General features: G+C 32.2%; 1 non-coding gene across 1 annotated transcript; it reads left to right on the forward strand.

Moving 5' to 3' along the window:
• The first annotated feature begins 19,272 nt into the window (after positions 1–19,272).
• On the forward strand, positions 19,273–19,379 carry LOC139894837 (small nucleolar RNA R71). Its single transcript, XR_011775317.1, has one exon. It is a non-coding gene; the product is annotated as a small nucleolar RNA R71 (small nucleolar RNA).
• Positions 19,380–19,936: the final 557 nt, after the last annotated feature.

Consider the following 19,936-nt stretch of genomic DNA (forward strand, 5'->3'; position numbering starts at 1 on the left):
ATATAATCACACTTCACTCGAATCACTTTTTTTTATTCTCACACTTTATACATCAGTGATTTTAATACGGCGGTATGAACAATGGTAGTAACGATGTGGTTTACAGTCCCACATGACTATGAAAATTTAGATCCTTCAAGGAAATTGGATCTTTATGAAAACATTTGATCTTTTGAAAATTCATTCTAGCTTTTACCCTAGATAAGTTTTCCGGAATAACCCTTTACCGGTGTTTGCAAAATATTTTTGTGGGTTGCGTGGGTTTCAGATTTGAAAATTTTAGCTCAAAACTTATGGTTTTGTGTCACCCACTTGCTAATCTTGTATTGGGAAAGCAACATGTCTAGTATACTTGCTCCGTATATTACCTTTCGGTAAACTACCGTCCGGTTGTAAAGGAAAGCGTTGAACAAGCAACTGTTAAGGCAATATCTAATGACATGCAGATGTTCATGGTCTAAAACGTGTCGAATGCAATTACTATCCTTTGTAGGAGCAATAGTAAAGATCACCCTATAATTTTTCGGTATGGCACAAGGTCCTGTCTTCGACCATGCTATGCAACCACCGTTCTTACGGTTGACACCCGATTTGGTTCAGGTGACCTAATGAATTCCAGGTGAACTCTTAGGATTTTACGTTCAATGGTAATGAACGCATTGAAAATAGGTTTTCAGAAAACAAATCGGTTTTAATTTGATCAAAATATTTTCTCGTTCAAGCTCGAGTTTAGATATCATCGAATTCCATGAGTTTGTAATTCTCAATCTTTAAAGTCAATCTCAAGGATTGAGTAATATCAGTCTTAAAAGCTGATTTTTAATCTTTAAGGAGATTATCCTTTCTGGGGGTCTGATTCATTAGTCTTATCAAGCTAATTTGCACGGCGCCCTCCCCATTTTACGAGACAGATCCTCTCATGGTTAGGATAAGACTAACCACTTTGCGACCCTGTTTGATGCTGAGGTTTGTGGATTTCCTGCTAATTTTAGAGATGACTTTTCTTGATTTTTCGTCAACCTACAGCTGTTCTGGACGACAACTTCCTGACCTAAATCAAGAAGCGCGTGTATTTTTCGGAAGACTTAACTTCCTTTTAATGATGAAATTGATTTATCGTGCAGATCCATCTTTCTTATAAATATATTACAGTAATTCGGGTAAAATTGATTAGTTTAGAGATTTTACGGCAAAGCCTAAAAATCTAAAAATAAAAATAACTATGGCAAAAACTATATTTAAAACTAATTATGAGCGAAAAATACAAAAATTACGCTAAAATGAATAAAAAGGAACAAATTATAAAAATATACTAAAAGTTGCAAAAATTACAATTTTTATAAAAATATTATTTTTATATTATTTATTTTATAAAACTATTAATTTTATAAACTAATTAAAATTAAAAATACAAAATAATAAATAAATTAAACTAAATTAATTAAAACAATTAAACCTAATTAGGGTTAAATTTAAATAATAAAAATAAAAACCCGTAATTAATGCGATATTAGGGTTCTGTGTACCCGTGTCAGAGTGTCTCCGCGACTTGCGGTGCCACGTACTAGCAAACCCCGCGAGTCGCGGGAAATGAAAATTCAGATGACAGCTGGTTTCGACAAGTTTCGGTTTTTTATTTATTTATATATATATATATATATTTTTTTTATTTTTCTGTTTTAATATTTATATAAAATATTTATATAATTTAAATAAAAACTTATATTTAAAAACTAAAATAAAAATAGAATACTTTATAATTTTATAAATAACAATCTAAAAAAATAGATTTATATATATTTATATTTTTTTTATATATTTAGCGTTGCGCTTCCGGCTTTTAAGCTAGATTTTAAGTTCCGCGGCAGCGGCGCCAAAAATACTTGATAGTTTAAAGCTAAGGGGTATAAAATACTATTAAATTTTACTAGGAAATACTATTAAATACGATACAATTTTTACACAAGATATTTATTTATTTATAGAATGGATATACTTAAACCTTGCTACAACACTTATAGACAGTGTACCTAATCGTACAGTAGTGTAGTTTTAATAAGTCCGGTTCGTTCCACAGGGAATCTTTTAATCAAAGCTTAACGCTATATTAGTTTTAAATTATAAAAATACAAATATATAAATAAGTAATATTATTATTATAAAAGGGGGGTTTTTACCGTTTAATGACCGGTTTGTCGATTTTAAAACTTTAGTTGCAGTTAAAACCTAATGTAAAATATTAAAAATAAATACAATACTTAATTTAAAGCGTAAAGTAAATAATGATAAAGAAATTGCGATAAATAAAAGTGCGATAAAATAAAATTGCGATAATTAAAAAGTACGATAATTAAAAGTGCAATTAAATAAAATAATAATAAATAAAAGTACGATAATTAGAAATGCAATTAAATATAAAATAAAGAAAATTAAATATGAAATAAAAGAATTATGCTTATTTAAACTTCCGTAATCATGATGTTTGACATGTTGATTTTATTTTTATGCCCATGGGTTAATTGTTCTTTGTCCTGGATTATTTAATATGTCCATACGGATTTGTCCATAATAGTCCATCAATCATAAATATAAAGAGCGAAAGCCTTCGTCAAATTATTCTTATTCCCGAAGTCAAATATTCCAACTAATTGGGGATTCGAATTGTAACAAGGTTTTAATACTTTGTTTAATGAATACACCAGGTTATCGACTGCGTGTAAACCAAGGTTTTACTACTTTGTTAACAATTACACCAATTACCCTTGAATGTAATTCACCCCTATTTCAACAAGTCTATTAACTATTAATCCAGTTCCGTGTCCGGTAAAATAAATAATTATTGGTATTTATAGATATCTCGCCCACCGTACCCAGTCAAGCGTATGTGGTTATATATAAATACGTCAAATTATAAGTTTTTATATTAAATTAACAAGGTATTGTTTAGTTAATATAAAACCCATTAATAGCCCATAGTCTAATTTCCACAAGTGTCGTTCTTTTATCCAAACCCCAATTATGGTACAAAGCCCAATTACCTAATTTTAGTAATTAGCCCAACATCATGATTACTTCGTTTTAAATAAGCATAATAATTACTTAGCTACGAGACATTAATGAAAATAATATAAACATAACTTACAATGATTAAAAATAGCGTAGCGTTGCACGGACAGAATTTCGACTTACACCCTTACAACATTCGCTAACATACCCTTATTATTAGGATTTAAAATTAAAATTAAAATTAAAATATAAATTATATATATATATATATATATATATATATATATATATATATATATATATATATATATATATATATATATATATATATATATTACGTATATATTGAGAGAGAGATAGATTATGGATATTTTTTACGTCGAATTGCGCTGGCTTTTATAGGGATTTTCAAACTTTGGGGCTCCGCGACTCGCGGCCCTTTTCTTCTTCAAACTCCGCAACTCGCGGAGTTCGTAAAACCAGCTCACACCATTTTGTCTTTTAATTTGTCGACGTTTTTTTAAATATAATATAATATACATATTATTTTTAAGAATTAATTATATATTATATTATATTTATGTGCATAGTTGACTTGTAATTTTTAGTCCGTTGCGTCGAGCGTTGAGAGTTGACTCATGTCCCGGTTCTGGATTTTTGAACGTCCTTGCGTACAATTTAATATCTTTTACTTTGCGTTTTGAATCTTGTACTCTTGTAATTTCGAGACGTTTCTTATCAATAATTGGAACCTCTTTGATTGTATTTTGTACTTTTGAGCTTTTTGGTCGTTTGCGTCTTCAATTCGTCGAATCTGTCTTTTGTCTTCACCTTTTATTATTTAAACGAAAATCACTTGTAAATAGAACAACTGCAACTAAAAGCTTGTCTTTCTTGAGGAATAATGCTATGAAATATATGTTCTCTTTTAGCATTATCAAATATTCCCACACTTGAGCGTTGCTTGTCCTCAAGCAATATAGTCTTGAAATACTAGAATCACTTCTTTATTCTTCACACTTTGTACATCAGTGAATTCTTTACGGCGGTATAAACAATGGTAGTAACGATGTGGTTTACAGTCCCACATGACTATAAAATTTAGATACATTAAGGAAATTGGATCTTTATGAAAACATTTGATCTTTTTGAAAATTAAATCTAGCTTTTACCCTAAATAAGTTTTCCGAAATAACCCTTCACCGGTGTTTGCAAAATATTTTTGTGGGTTTGGTGGGTTTCAGATTTGAAAACTTTAGCTCAAAACTTGTGGTTTTGTGTCACCCACTTGCTAACCTTGTATTGGGAAAGCAACACGTCCAGTATACTTGTTCCGTATATTACCTTTAGGTAAACTACCTTCCGGTTGTAAAGGAAAGCGTTGAACAAGCAACTGTTAAGGCAGTGTCCCCTGACATTCTTTTAATTATGGTCTATAACGTGTCGGACGCAATTACTATCCTTGGTAGGAGCAATAGTAAAGCTCACCCTTATAATTTTTCGGTCTGGCACAAGGTCCTGTCTTTGACCATACTATGCAACCACCGTTCTTACGGTTGACACCCGATTTGGTTCAGATGACCTAATGAATTCCAGGTGAATTCCTAGGATTTTACGTTCAATGGTAATGAACGCATTGAAAATGGGTTTTTAGAAAACAAATCGGTTTGTAATTTTGATCAAAATATTTTCTCGTTCAAGCTCGAGTTTAGATATCATCGAATTCCATGAGTTTGAATTCTCAATCTTTAAGGTCAATCTCAAGGATTGAGTAATATCAGTCTTAAAAGCTGATTTTTGATCTTTAAGGAGATTATCCTTTCTAGGGGTCTGATTCATTAGTCTTATCCAGCTAATTTGCACGGCGTCCTCCCCATTTTACAAGACAGATCCTCTCATGGTTAGGATAAGTCTGACCACTTGGCGACCCTGTTTGATGCTGAGGTCCGTGGATTTTCTGCTGATTTTAGAGATGACTTTTCTAGATTTTTCGTCAACCTACAGCTGGTCTGGACGACAACTTCATGACCTAAATCAAGAAGCGCGTTTCTTTTTCGGAAGACTTTACTTCCTTTTAATGATGGAATTGATTCATCGTGTAGATCCATCTTTCTTACAGTAAATCGGGTAAAACTGTTTAGTTTAGTCCAACGCAAAAGTATCTTTAATTATTTGTTACAGAAATATGTGACATATGTTTAAAATAACATGGTAAATTTTCTCACACTTGGCTTTTATTTTCTTTTATTTGCCTTTTTGTTCTCCTCTATTCCATTCTTAAATGAATTCTAACATTTTGGTTTGTTTCTCAATTTATGTCATTTCCGAGGTAACAATAATTTCGGTGTTAACACCTAGTTTTATTGTTCATAAATATGTATAAACATGATTTTGAGTTCATTTAATTGAAAATTTTGTAAAATTTTACTAGAATTGGGTAGTCAGTATATAAGACTAGGGCTGTTCTTTGTTATCAGAGAGCACTAGATTCTAATACAACTACTGCTTTACTAGTATTTTTAATGGTAACCAAGTGTATAAAGTAAAAATTTTTAAAATCCAAAAGAATTTAACCCCTTCCCACACTTAAGATCTTGCAATGCCCTCATTTGCAAGAAATCAGTAACAATTTAAATTATTTAGGGTTGTGGTGTGCAAACTGATCTGATCCAGCGTTTTTATTTTTTTCTGGATTTTTTATCCTCCGCGACTTGCGGTGAATTTCTTCTTCAAACTCCGCGAGTCGCGGAGTTCCCCTTTTTTTTTAATATAAACATAACTTATAAAACAAATATAAAATAAATTTAAAATTTTGTTTCCCTTGTTATTTAGGACGAGGTCGTTTCGGAATGATGTCCTAGTCCGTCCCTCGATAAAATTTTAAAATTTGTCTATTTAAAGCGCGGTTTTTTAAAAGCAAAGATTTTTGGGTTTTTTTAATGTTTTTGGCATACTTTAATTCAATAAGATTAAAAATAATGATAATAAAAGTTCTCGTCCCTCCCTCGGGTAAAGCAATTTCGGTTCAACGACCTAGTCTTCAACTCACGACGAATTTTAAAAATCATATTTTTAATTTAGCGAAATAAAGTAAATTTTTGTTTCTAAATTCACACCAAACTTAAATTTAAAATGCATAAAATTAAAAATTCATATTTTAAAAATTCACACCAAACTTATATTATATATTTTTTTTACATACAAACTTATATTAAAAATATTAATTTTCCAAATATTTACAATTTTAAATATATATTAATTTTTAACAAGTTTACAATATAATTTTAATATTTATATATTAATTTTAAAAACATGGTAAAAATAAAATAAAAAATCTTTTTGGCTTTTATCCCACTTTAATCAATCAAATATTATCAAAAATATGCGCCCCTCTTTTCGGTAAAGTAATTTCGGTTCCATGACCTAATTTAACTCATGACGAATTTTTGAAATATTTTGAGTTGATTGATTAAAGATATTTATACCTTAAGAATAAACGTTAAATTTCGCAGCGATGTAATAAATTTTTGTATGATATCAATAATTTCGGTCGCAAGACCTAATTTCATCGAATACCAATTTAATACTTTATAGCGAACAAATTAGCGTTTATTATCAAAAGGTTAAAAATAAAAATAAAAATAAAAACTGTACAAACTTACCTGTAAAATAGATTTCTTAGTGATATGCTTTAGCCCACTCATAAGATAGTCGGACTAATTGGTTTTCCATGGCTACATAGGCGTAACCTCGAGCATTTAATGTTTTTTCTTCTAAACATATGAACGGTCCATCTCTGCATAAAGTAACAAATTCGGTGTTTGAATAGGTTTGATTATTTGAACATTTATCTTCGTGTGACCATTTTCCGCATTTGTGACATTTTTCAAGGTGTCGTGCTCTTCTTTTCGCTGCGGATTTTGATTTTCCTTTACCAAATTGTGACTTATTATCTTCGCATCTAGATTCTTTTCTTACTCCGTCCAATTTACCTCTGATTAATGATACTATTTCACTCGAAAGTGTGTCATTATTACGTTTAGTGATCAAAGCGTGTAGCATTAGACCATGGTTTAGTTCACAGGAAGTCTTCATTTCGTAAAAACCTAAAAAAAATAAAAATTCAGAATGGGGGGAGAAGACTAGTTCTTTAGGGTCTGCTAGACCATTCGGGTTCCATTTTCGAGAACTACACGAAAACAGAAAATCTAACTCTAACAGAAATACATATTATCCTTTAAAGACTTGATTCTCCCCACACTTAGTTAGCTGTGGTATCGAAATTGTGATTAACTTCGTTGTCAACTTCCATCGGACCATGTATGTAATGTTTAACTCTGTGACCATTAACTTTAAATTCAATCCCATTTGAATTTATTAATTCTATTGTTCCGTATGGGAAAAATCTTTTGACTATGAATGGTCCAGACCATCTTGATTTCAATTTTCCAGGAAATAGCTTGAATCGTGAATTGAAAAGAAGAACTCTGTCTACTTCTTTAAATTCTTTTGAACTTCTGATTCTTTTATCATGCCATTTCTTCGTTCTTTCTTTATAGTTTAACGAATTTTCGTATGCTTCATGTCTTAATTCTTCTAATTCGTTTAGTTGACTTAATCGTAGACGTCCAGCTTCATGTAAATCAAGATTACATGTCTTCAAAACCCAAAATGCTTTGTGTTCAATTTCTACTGGAAGATGACATGCTTTTATGTAAACGAGTCTAAAAGGTGTGGTTCCAATTGGAGTTTTGTAGGCTGTTCTAAAAGCCCAGAGTGCATCCTCCAACTTAATGGACCATTCCTTCGGATTTGTTCCTACGGTTTTCTCTAGAATACGTTTTAATGCTCGGTTGGTATTTTCAACTTGTCCACTTGTTTGTGGATGATATGCAGTGGAGATTTTATGAGTTACTCCATATCTTTTAAGAACTTTTTCAAGTTGATTATTACAGAAATGAGTTCCCCGATCACTTATTAAAGCTTTCGGTGTTCCAAACCTTGCAAAAAGACGTTTTAAAAAATTGACTACAACTCGTGCATCATTAGTTGGGAGAGCTTGTGCTTCCGCCCATTTAGATACATAATCAATGGCTACGAGAATGTAGAGATTATTATGAGATTTTGAAAATGGACCCATAAAGTCAATACCCCAAATGTCAAATACTTCACATACTTGAATGACATTTTGTGGCATTTCATCACGTTGACTTATTTTTCCGGCCCTTTGACAAGCTTCACAGGATTTGCAAAGAAGGTGTGCGTCTTTGTAAATTGTAGGCCAATAGAATCCAGCATCATAAACTTTTCTTGCTGTTAGTTGAGGCCCATAATGCCCTCCTGTTGGTCCTGTGTGACAATAGTTTAAGATTTGATTGGCTTCATCTCCGAACACACATCGGCGTATTATTCCATCGGGACAACTTTTAAACAGATGTGGATCTTCCCAAAAATAGTGTTTTATATCACTAAAGAATTTCTTTCGTTTTTGGTACGACAATCCTTTTTCAAGGAATCCACATACTAAGTAGTTTGCATAGTCTACAAACCATGGAATTTCATTATAATCTATCTTCAATAGATATTCATCACGAAAGTTGTCTTGTATGGCCGATTCATTTAGAACTTCTAAGTCGGGATTTTCAAGACGAGAAAGATGATCAGCGGCGAGATTTTCTGCACCTCTTTTATCTCGGATTTCAATATCGAACTCTTGTAAGAGTAAGATCCATCGGATTAATCTTGGTTTAGCATCTTGTTTCGAAAATAGATATCTAAGAGCAGAATGGTCGGTATAGACCACCGTTTTTGCTAGAACGAGATATGATCAAAATTTGTCAAAAGCAAAGACAATAGCAAGGAGTTCTTTTTCAGTAGTTGTATAATTTGTTTGTGCTCCTTGTAACGTCTTACTAGCATAATATATAGGTTAAAATCGTTTTTCAATCATTTGTCCTAAAACGGCTCCCATTGCAAAATCACTTGCATCGCACATAAGTTCAAACGGTAGATTCCAATTTGGTGTTATCATGATCGGCGCATTAGTGAGTTTCTCTTTAAGAATATTAAAAGATTTGATACATTCATCTGAAAAGATGAATGGAGCATCCTTTTCTAGGAGTTTATTCATAGGAGTGGCAATTTTAGAAAAATCTTTTATAAAAAGTCGGTAAAAACCGGCATGCCCTAGAAAACTCCTAACTCCTCTAACATTGGTGGGATGTGGAAGTTTAGCAATTACATCTACTTTAGCTCTATCCACTTCAATTTCTTCCTTTGAAATTTTATGTCCAAGAACGATGCCTTCTTTAACCATGAAATGGCATTTCTCCCAATTAAGTACTAGATTTGATTGTTCGCATCTAATAAGCATTCGTTCAAGATTAGCTAGACATATTTCAAATGTATCACTGAAGACTGAAAAATCATCCATGAAAACTTCCATGCATTCTTCTATCATGCCGTGAAAAATCACCATCATGCACCTTTGAAAGGTTGCAGGGGCGTTGCAAAGTCCAAATGGCATGCGTTTGTAAGCAAAAGTACCATAAGGGCACGTGAATGTGGTTTTCTCTTGGTCTTCGGGTGCTATTGGAATTTGAAAATATCCGGAAAAACCATCAAGAAAACAATAGTAACTATTTCCGGCTAATCTTTCTAACATTTGATCAATAAAAGGTAAGGGAAAGTGATCTTTTCTGGTGGCATCATTTAATTTTCTATAATCAATACATACACGCCATCATGTTACAGTCCTAGTAGGAATAAGCTCATTTTTCTCATTTGTGATGATAGTCATGCCACCCTTCTTAGGTACGCATTGAACTGGGCTTACCCATGGACTATCAGAGATTGAATAAATTAAACCTGCATCTAGTAGTTTAATTATTTCTTTTTTAACAACATCTTGCATATTAGGATTTAGTCTTCGTTGGCGTTGCACATACGTTTTATGACCTTCTTCCATAAGGATTTTATGTGTGCAATACGAAGGACTTATGCCTTTTATATCATGAATCTTCCATGCAATGGCTGGTTTATGAGCTTTCAATACATAAATGAGTTGAGATTTCTCATTTTCAGTAAGAGAAGACGATATTATTACAGGTAATTCAGATTCACCATGTAAATAAGCGTATTCCAAATGGTTTGGAAGTGGCTTTAACTCTAATGTCGGTGGTTCTTCTATCGATGATTTATATCGATATCTGTCTTCTTCTTTTAGCATTTGAATTTCTTCTGTTGTTGGTTCATATCCATTAGCTATAAGTGTAGCTAACATTTCAGTTTCATCAATTGGTTCAGTTCCTTCTTCTAAAGAACATTCTCCTGTTCCTTGTAATTCTGGAAATTCTTCTAACAATTCTGCATGTGAATCTATAGTTTGAATATAATAACATGTATCATCTGCAGATTGCGGTTGTTGCATTGCTCTATCAACTGAAAAGGTAACACTCTCGTCCTCTATACTTAGGGTCAGTTTCTTACCGAACACGTCTATCATTGCTTTAGCCGTGTTTAAGAATGGTCTTCCTAATATGAGAGGAACTTGAGAATCTTCTTCCATGTCCAGAACAACAAAATCTACTGGAAATACTAAAGTACCAACTTTAACTAGCATGTTCTCCATTATCCCTCTAGAATATTTTATTGATCGATCGGCTAGTTGTATGCTTATTCGTGTTAGTTTCAATTCTCCAAGGTCTAGTTTAGCGTATAATGAATACGGCATTAAATTTATACTAGCACCTAAGTCTGCCAATGCTTCTATTGAACTAAGACTACCCAGAAAACATGGAATTGTAAAACTTCCTGGATCAGATAGTTTTTCTGGTATCTTATTCAACAGCACTGCTGAACAATTAGCATTCATAGTAACAGCTGAGAGTTCTTCCATTTTCTTTCTATTTGTGATCAGATCTTTCAGAAATTTAGCATATCTAGGCATTCCTGAAATCACATCAATGAAAGGAAGATTTACATTTATCTGTTTAAACATATCCAAGAATTTGGATTGCTCTGCTTCAAGTTTCTCTTTTTTCATTTTACTCGGGTAAGGAAGTGGTGGTTGGTATGGTTTAACATAAGGTTTAGCCTTAACTGTGTTATCTTCATTAACCTTTTCAACTACCGGTTCTTTTTCCTTATCTTGTTTAGGTTGTGGTTCTTGTGGAGTAGGAATAGCTTCCTCAGAAATTACAGGTATTTCAGGTGGTTTAAGTGTAATACCACTTCTTGTGGTAATGGCTTTAGCTGTTTCATTCCGGGGGTTAGCATTTGTATCACTAGGTAGACTTCCCGGTTTTCTTTCACCTATTAACCTTGCTAGGTTACTTACTTCTTGTTCCAGATTTTGAATAGAAGCTTGTTGATTTCTAAATGCTTGAGCATTTTGTTCATTAGTTTGTTTCTGAGATGTGAAAAACTGCGTTTGAGTTTCAACTAGCTTCGTCATCATATCTTCTAAATTCGGCTTTTTATCATCGGTTTGTGGTGGTTTGTTTTGAAAATTAGGTCTTTACTGATTGTAAGTATTGTTGGATACTTGTTGATTGCTAGGACCTTGTTGGTTGTTGTATGGAATATTTCGGTTATAGTTCAGGTTTTGATTGTAAATCGGTCTTGGCGGTTGATAATTATTCTGATAATTATTTCCAGGCCTTTGGTTTATGTATGAAACATTCTCTCTTTGTTCCATTGTTAGCTCAATACCGAGACAATCTTTTGACAAATGTGGTCCTCCACACTGCTCATAACTAATTCGTATTGAGTGGATATCTTTAGTCATCTTTTCCATTCGTCTCTCGACAGCATCTATCTTTGCTGAAATGGAATCTAAGTCATGGCTAGAATCGGCTCTAGCTGCTTTAGATGATCTAACGATATCTTTTTCTTGGTGCCACTCATGTGAGTGGGAAGCAGTGTTATCAATAATTTTATAAGCATCAGTTTCGGTTTTCTTCATAATAGAACCACCAGCTGCTATATCTATGTCTTTTCTTGTAGTGATGTCGCATCCTTGGTAGAATATTTGTACTATTTGACAGGTGTCTAAACCATGTTGCGGACATCCTCTTAATAACTTTCCAAATCTGGTCCATGCCTCATATAGAGTTTCATTCGGTTTCTGTGTGAACGTAACAATTTCTCCTTGAAGTCTTACGTCTTTAGATGCCGGAAAGAATTGTTTAAGAAATTTTTCAACTAAAACATCCCATGTATCGATCGCCCCTTCAGGTAACGATTCCAACCAATCTTTGGCTTCTCCCTTTAAAGTCCAGGGAAATAACATGAGATATATCTGTTCATCCTCCACTTCTCTTATTTTAAATAGTGTGCAGATCCTATTAAAGGTACGAAGATGTTCATTTGGATCTTCCTTCGGCGCACCACTAAATTGGCATTGATTAGTCACCATGTGTAGAATTTGTCCTTTGATTTCATAATCTGGCGCATTAATGTCTGGATGAGTAATTGCGTGACCTTGGCCAGTGCGTTTAGCTCTCATTCGGTCTTCCATACTTAAAGGTTCCAGATTTTCCATAATTGAATTTGTTGAATCTGAATCAATAGAGGATTCTGATTTAATGGTTCGTTCCTCAATAATCTCTATTTGAATGATTGGTGGTTCCAGAGGAAAAATTAATGGTTCAGGATCTATGAATTGTCCCTGAATATTCTCCGGATTCTCAATTGTGATGTCGGGTTCAAAAAATGGATTATCGGAAATTTGAATTGGAGTACTTGGTCGACTGGATGACGATTCTAAAGAAAAATCAACGGCGGTAATATTAGCTAGATGTCTTGATCTAGTTACAGGTGGTGAACGTACAAAAGGTGGTGAACGTCTTGCTCGGTGCATTCACTGAATATCCTATTAGTTTTTAAAAGGAAAGAAAAATTATATAAGTTATCTAATTAATAGATTTTTCTGATTTTGCCCACGTTTCGAATAGCCAAAAGATGCAGCAGAGGGGCAGGATTCGTTTGGTCTCAATATAATTGAGTACTGTTTGGCTCCAATAACCCGGTCCACGTACAAATTCAACTATTACTACGAACCAGAAAATTTTGATGTCTATCAATTTAACCACTTAAAATAAATTTTCGTAATTTTAAGAAATTTAGATAAGAAGTAGAATAAAAATCTATGTCCTAAAAACTAGAATGGCGAGAAATAAGAAAGAAAAAGAGCGCGTCAAAAAAGGTCGAAAAAAAAATTGAAAAATAAAAGGCGTCGAAAAATAAGAAAGAAAAAGAAAATGACTATAAATCTTTAAAACACTCGACTAACCCAACCTTATTACTATCACTAACTTAAAATTAAAATTGCAAATTGAGATTACTAATTGGAGTGATAATTGATACATAGGTAAAAGGCGTCGAAAAATAAAAATAAGAAAGTAGCGCGTCTAAACTTAAAAAGGAACTAAAAACTAAAAATTAAAAGTTGTGTCTAAAAATATTAAAGTTTACAAGTAAAACTATATCCCAAATGGCAATAACTTAAAAAGGAACTAAAACTTAAAAAGGCGTCGCAAAATTCTAAAGCACTTAGATCCTAGTCTAAAGAAAAAGCACTTAAGGGATTTTACGGCAAAGCCTAAAAATCTAAAAATTAAAATAACTATGGCAAAAACTATATTTAAAACTAATTATGAGCGAAAAATACAAAAATTACGCTAAAATGAATAAAAAGGAACAAATTATAAAAATATACTAAAAGTTGCAAAAATTACAATTTTTATAAAAATATTATTTTTATATTATTTATTTTATAAAACTATTAATTTTATAAACTAATTAAACTAATTAAAATTAAAAATACAAAATAAAAAATAAACTAAACTAAATTAATTAAAATAATTAAACCTAATTAGGGTTAAATTTAAATAATAAAAATAAAAACCCGTAATTAATGCGATATTAGGGTTCTGTGTACCCGTGTCAGAGTGTCTCCGCGACTTGCGGTGCCACGTACTAGCAAACCCCGCGAGTCGCGGGAAATTAAAATTCAGATGACAGCTGGTTTCGACAAGTTTCGGTTTTTTATTTATTTATATATATATATATTTTATTTTTCTGTTTTAATATTTATATAAAATATTTATATAATTTAAATAAAAACTTATATTTAAAAACTAAAATAAAAATAGAATACTTTATAATTTTATAAATAACAATCTAAAAAAATAGATGTATATATATTTATATTTTTTTTATATATTTAGCGTTACGCTTCCGGCTTTTAAGCTAGATTTTAAGTTCTCCGGCAGCGGCGCCAAAAATACTTGATAGTTTAAAGCTAAGGGGTATAAAATACTATTAAATTTTACTAGGAAATACTATTAAATACGATACAATTTTTACACAAGATATTTATTTATTTATAGAATGGATATACTTAAACCTTGCTACAACACTTATAGGCAGTGTACCTAATCGTACAGTAGTGTAGTTTTTAGTAAGTCCGGTTCGTTCCACAAGGAATCTTTTAATCAAAGCTTAACGCTATATTAGTTTTAAATTATAAAAATTCAAATATATAAATAAGTAATATTATTATTATAAAAGGGGGTTTTTACCGTGTAATGACCGGTTTGTCGATTTTAAAACTTTAGTTGCAGTTAAAACCTAATGTAAAATATTAAAAAAATAAATACAAGACTTAATTTAAAGCGTAAAGTAAATAACGATAAAGAAATTGCGATAAATAAAAGTGCGATAAAATAAAATTGCGATAATTAAAAAGTACGATAATTAAAAGTGCAATTAAATACAATAACAATAAATAAAAGTGCGATAATTAGAAGTACAATTAAATATAAAATAAAGGATATTAAATATGAAATAAAAGAATTATGCTTATTTAAACTTCCGTAATCATGATGTTTGACGTGTTGATTTTATTTTTATGCCCATGGGTTAATTGTTCTTTGTCCTGGATTATTTAATATGTCCATACGGATTTGTCCATAATAGTCCATCAGTCATAAATATAAAGAGCGAAAGCCTTCGTCAAATTATTCTTATTCCCGAAGTCAAATATTCCAACTAATTGGGGATTCGAATTGTAACAAGGTTTTAATACTTTGTTTAATGAATACACCAGGTTATCGACTGCGTGTAAACCAAGGTTTTACTACTTTGTTAACAATTACACCAATTACCCTTGAATGTAATTCACCCCTATTTCAACAAGTCTATTAACTATTAATCCAGTTCTGTGTCCGGTAAAATGAATAATTATTGGTATTTATAGATATCCCGCCCACCGTACCCAGTCAAGCGTATGTGGTTATATATAAATACGTCAAATTATAAGTTTTTATATTAAATTAACAAGGTATTGTTTAGTTAATATAAAACCCATTAATAGCCCATAGTCTAATTTCCACAAGTGTCGTTCTTTTATCCAAACCCCAATTATGGTACAAAGCCCAATTACCTAATTTTAGTAATTAGCCCAACATCATGATTACTTCGTTTTAAATAAGCATAATAATTACTTAGCTACGAGACATTAATAGAAATAATATAAACATAACTTACAATGATTAAAAATAGCGTAGCGTTAAACGGACAGAATTTCGACTTACACCCTTACAACATTCCCTAACATACCCTTATTATTAGGATTTAAAATTAAAATTAAAATTAAAATATAAATTATATATATATATATATATATATATATATATATATATATATATATATATATATATATATATATATATATATATATATATATATATTTACGTATATATTGAGAGAAAGATAGATTATGGATATTTTTTACGTCGAATTGCGCTGGCTTTTATAGGGATTTTCAAACTTTGGGGCTCCGCGACTCGCGGCCCTTTTCTTCTTCAAACTCCGCAACTCGCGGAGTTCGTAAAACCAGCTCACACCATTTTGTCTTTTAATTTGCCGACATTTTTTAAATATAATATAATATATATATATTAATTTTAAGAATTAATTATATATTATATTATATTTATGTGCATAGTTGACTTGTAATTTTTAGTCCGTTACGTCGAGCGTTGAGAGTTGACTCATGTCCTGGTTCCGGATTTTTGAACGTCCTTGCGTACAATTTAATATCTTGTACTTTGCGTTTTGAATCTTGTACTCTTGTAATTTCGAGACGTTTCTTATCAATAATTTGAACCTCTTTGATTGTATTTTGTACTTTTGAGCTTTTTGGTCATTTGCGTCTTCAATTCATCGAATCTGTCTTTTGTCTTCACCTTTTATTATTTAAACGAAAATCACTTGTAAATAGAACAACTGCAACTAAAAGCTTGTCTTTCTTGAGGAATAATGCTATGAAATATATGTTCGTTTTTAGCATTATCAGAGGTAACAATAATTTCGGCATTAACACCTAGTTTTATCGTTCATAAATATGTATAAACATGATTTTGAGTTCATTTAGTTGAAAATTTTTCAAATTTTCACAAAATTTGGCAATTAAACTAAGTGTAAACCCGAGAGAATTTATAACCCTTCCCCACACTTGAGATCATGCAATGCCCTCATTTGCATGAAATCAGACTATAATTATAAATTCATGAGGGTGATTAGTGTAGAAAAGTGATTAAAAATACCGAGTTTGCAAACATATTATTTTATATCACATTTGATATTTTGCGTTTTGTCGTCAAAATTAGTAGCTTTTGCTGAACTTAATGTCAGTCTTTGAAAGTGTGCTGTTTTACCCTGCTTTGTACATAATATAAACTACAAACATACATAATATTTTTATTATATATTTTTTTTATAAAACCTTTATTTATTAAAACAATTTAAATGAATAATTTTTTAAAATTTTATTTCCTTTTACTTTAGGTAGTTTCGGTACGTTTACCTAGTCCGTCCCTCGACAAAATTTAAAATTTGTCGTTTTTAAAGCGATTGTTTTAAAAGCAAAGATTTTTGGGTTTTTTTAATTTTTTTGGTATACTTTAGATCAATAAAATTAAAAATAATGATTACAAAATTTTTCGCCCCGCCCTCGGGTAGAGCAATTTCAGTTCCATGACCTAATCTTCAACTTACGATGAATTTTAGAAATCATTTTTTAAACTTAATGAAATAAAGTAAATTTTATTTTTAAATTCACACAAAACTTAAATTTAAAAACCATATTAATTTCATACAAAACCTATAAAACAAAAATTCAGAATGGGAGGAGAAAACTAGTTCTTTAGTGTCTGCTAGTGGAAAAGACCAATCGGATTCCATTCTCGAAACTACACGAGAACAGAACAACCAACTCTAGAAAACATTTTCTCTTTAGAACATTTGAATCTCCCCACACTTAGGTAGCTGTGGTGTCAAATTTGTGATTAACTTCATTGTCAATTTCTCTTGGACCATAATCAACTTGCATATCTGTGACTTTTGCTTTAAGCCATTGGTCGGATTCCTGTGTAATATCCACAAATTCGGCTAGTTTTGCCTTTTCTTTAGCCGATAGATTGGATACTAACCGGTTACATAACTTAAAGTTCCCCTTGGTTCTGGCATCGCGAATCCGTTTAATAAGTTTCTTCATTGAACTGTTAATAACGGACTCATTAATTTCGTATCAACAACGGGGTTCTTTGTTATCAGGTCATCATTAGGTGTTACTGCATCTTCCCCACACTTAGGTATTTTATTATTGTTAAGCACTACCGTTGGAGTTGGTAAAACAATATGCTTCTTACCAATCGTTTTTGTTGGTTCAACGGTTTTGGTTAGTGGAGATTTAGACTTTCGACTCACAAAGGTGATCGATTTTTCATTATTACTAAGTGTCATTCTACCCTCTATTACATCAAATAACGCCCCGGTAGATGCTAAGAATGGTCGACCTAAAATTAGAGGAATGTTTGGGTCCTCTTCTATGTCAATGACAATAAATTCGACTAAAAAGGTTAAATTACCTACTTGAACTGGTAGGTCGTCAGCAATTCCAACTGGGTGCTTAATGGTTTGATCAAAAAGTCGAACACTCATCTCTGTTGGACTTAACTCACCTACTCCTAATCTCTTATATAATGAAAGAGGCATAACACTCACACTCGCACCTAAATCTGCTAGTGCATCATACATGACACAATCACTAAGTAGACAAGGAACAATAAATTCACCCGGATTACCCAACCTGGGTGGAGGTTTTGGTGGAACTGTCTTCACCGGGTTTACTTTTACGATTTTTGTTTCTTGAACTTTCTTATTCTTCTTCTTTTTCTTTTTTCCATAGGTATCACAAATTTATTACCTATCACTTACTCATACTCAACTCCTTTTCTTGGAAACGGGATGGGTGGTCTGTATGGTGCCACCACTGGCTTTACATACTCGGGTGGTGGTGGTGGTGTAACTTCTTCATTGTTACTCACATAGAAAACCTTCCCATCTTCTGGAGATGGTTTTTCAGAATTTGTTGAAACCATATTAACATTCTCATTTCGAGGATTTACTTCAGTATTACTCGGTAGCTTTCCTTGTTCCCTCTCACTCATCATTCTAGCAAGAGTACCTACGTGTTTTTCTAGATTTAAAATGGAAGCTTGATGAGTTCTTAATGACTGATCAAACCTCTCATTTGTTTGAGTTTGAGATGTGATAAATTGTGTTTGAGATTCCATTAGCTTTGCCATCATTTCTTCCAGATTTGACTTTTTCTCTTCGGTTTGTTGTGATGGCTTATACATGCCAGGTCTTTTTTGATTGAAAGTGTTGTTTTGAGTTAGTTGGTTATTCGGACCTTGTTGGTTGTACGAGTTATTGTTTGACCCATTTGGATTGTAAAGAATGTTTTGATTTCGATTAAAGTTTGGCCTTGGCGGTTGATAATTATTTTGATAATTATTTCCCGGCCTTTGGTTCATATAGGAAACATTCTCACGTTGTTCCATCATTTGCTCGATGTGACAATCTTTCGTTAAGTGTGGTCCACCGCATTGCTCACAACTGATTCGTATTGCGTGAATATCTTTAGTCATCTTTTCCATTCGTCTCTCGAAAGCATCTATTTTTGCGAAAACGGAATCAAAGTCATGGCTAGAATCGGCTCTAGCCACTTTAGATGAACGAAAAATATCTTTTTTCTGATGCCACTCATGTGAGTGGGAGGCTGTGTTATCAATGATTTTGTGAGCTTCAGTTGCAGTTTTCTTCATAATGGAACCACCAGCTGCTATGTCAATGTATTTTCGTGTAGCAACGTCGAATTCTTGGTAGAATATTTGTACTATTTGATAAGTGTCTAAACCATGTTGAGGACATCCTCTCAACAACTTTCCGAATCTTGTCCATGCCTCATATAATGTTTCATTTGGCTTTTGCGTGAACGTAACAATTTCTCCTTGAAGTCTCACGGCTTTAGATGCCGGAAAGAATCTTTTAAGAAATTTCTCAACGAAAACATCCCATGTGTCAATCGCCCCTTCAGGTAACGATTCTAACCAATCTTTGGCTTCTCCCTTTAAAGTCCATTGAAACAACATGAGATAGATTTGTTCATCCTCAACCTCTCTGATTTTGAATAGAGTACAGATCCTATTAAAGGTTCGAAGATGTTCGTTTGGATCTTCTTTTGGCGTACCACTATATTGGCATTGATTAGTTACCATGTGTAGGATTTGTCCTTTGATTTCATAATCTGGCGCATTAATGTCTGGCTTAATAATGGCGTGACCTTGGCCCGTGCGTGTGGCTCGCATTCGGTCTTCCATACTTAGAGGTTATGTTACTTCCATAATTGAATTTGTTGAATCTGAATCACTAGAGGATTCTGATTTAACGGTTTGTAGTTCAGGAGGAATGATTAGTGTTTCAGGATCTTGGAATTGTACTTGAATATCCTCCGGGTTTTCAATTTTGAAGTCGGGTTTAAAAGATGGATTATCGGAAATTTGAGTTGGAGTACTTG

The sequence above is a fragment of the Rutidosis leptorrhynchoides genome, chromosome 2 (genome assembly GCF_046630445.1).
Source record: "Rutidosis leptorrhynchoides isolate AG116_Rl617_1_P2 chromosome 2, CSIRO_AGI_Rlap_v1, whole genome shotgun sequence".
Taxonomy (NCBI): domain Eukaryota; kingdom Viridiplantae; phylum Streptophyta; class Magnoliopsida; order Asterales; family Asteraceae; genus Rutidosis; species Rutidosis leptorrhynchoides.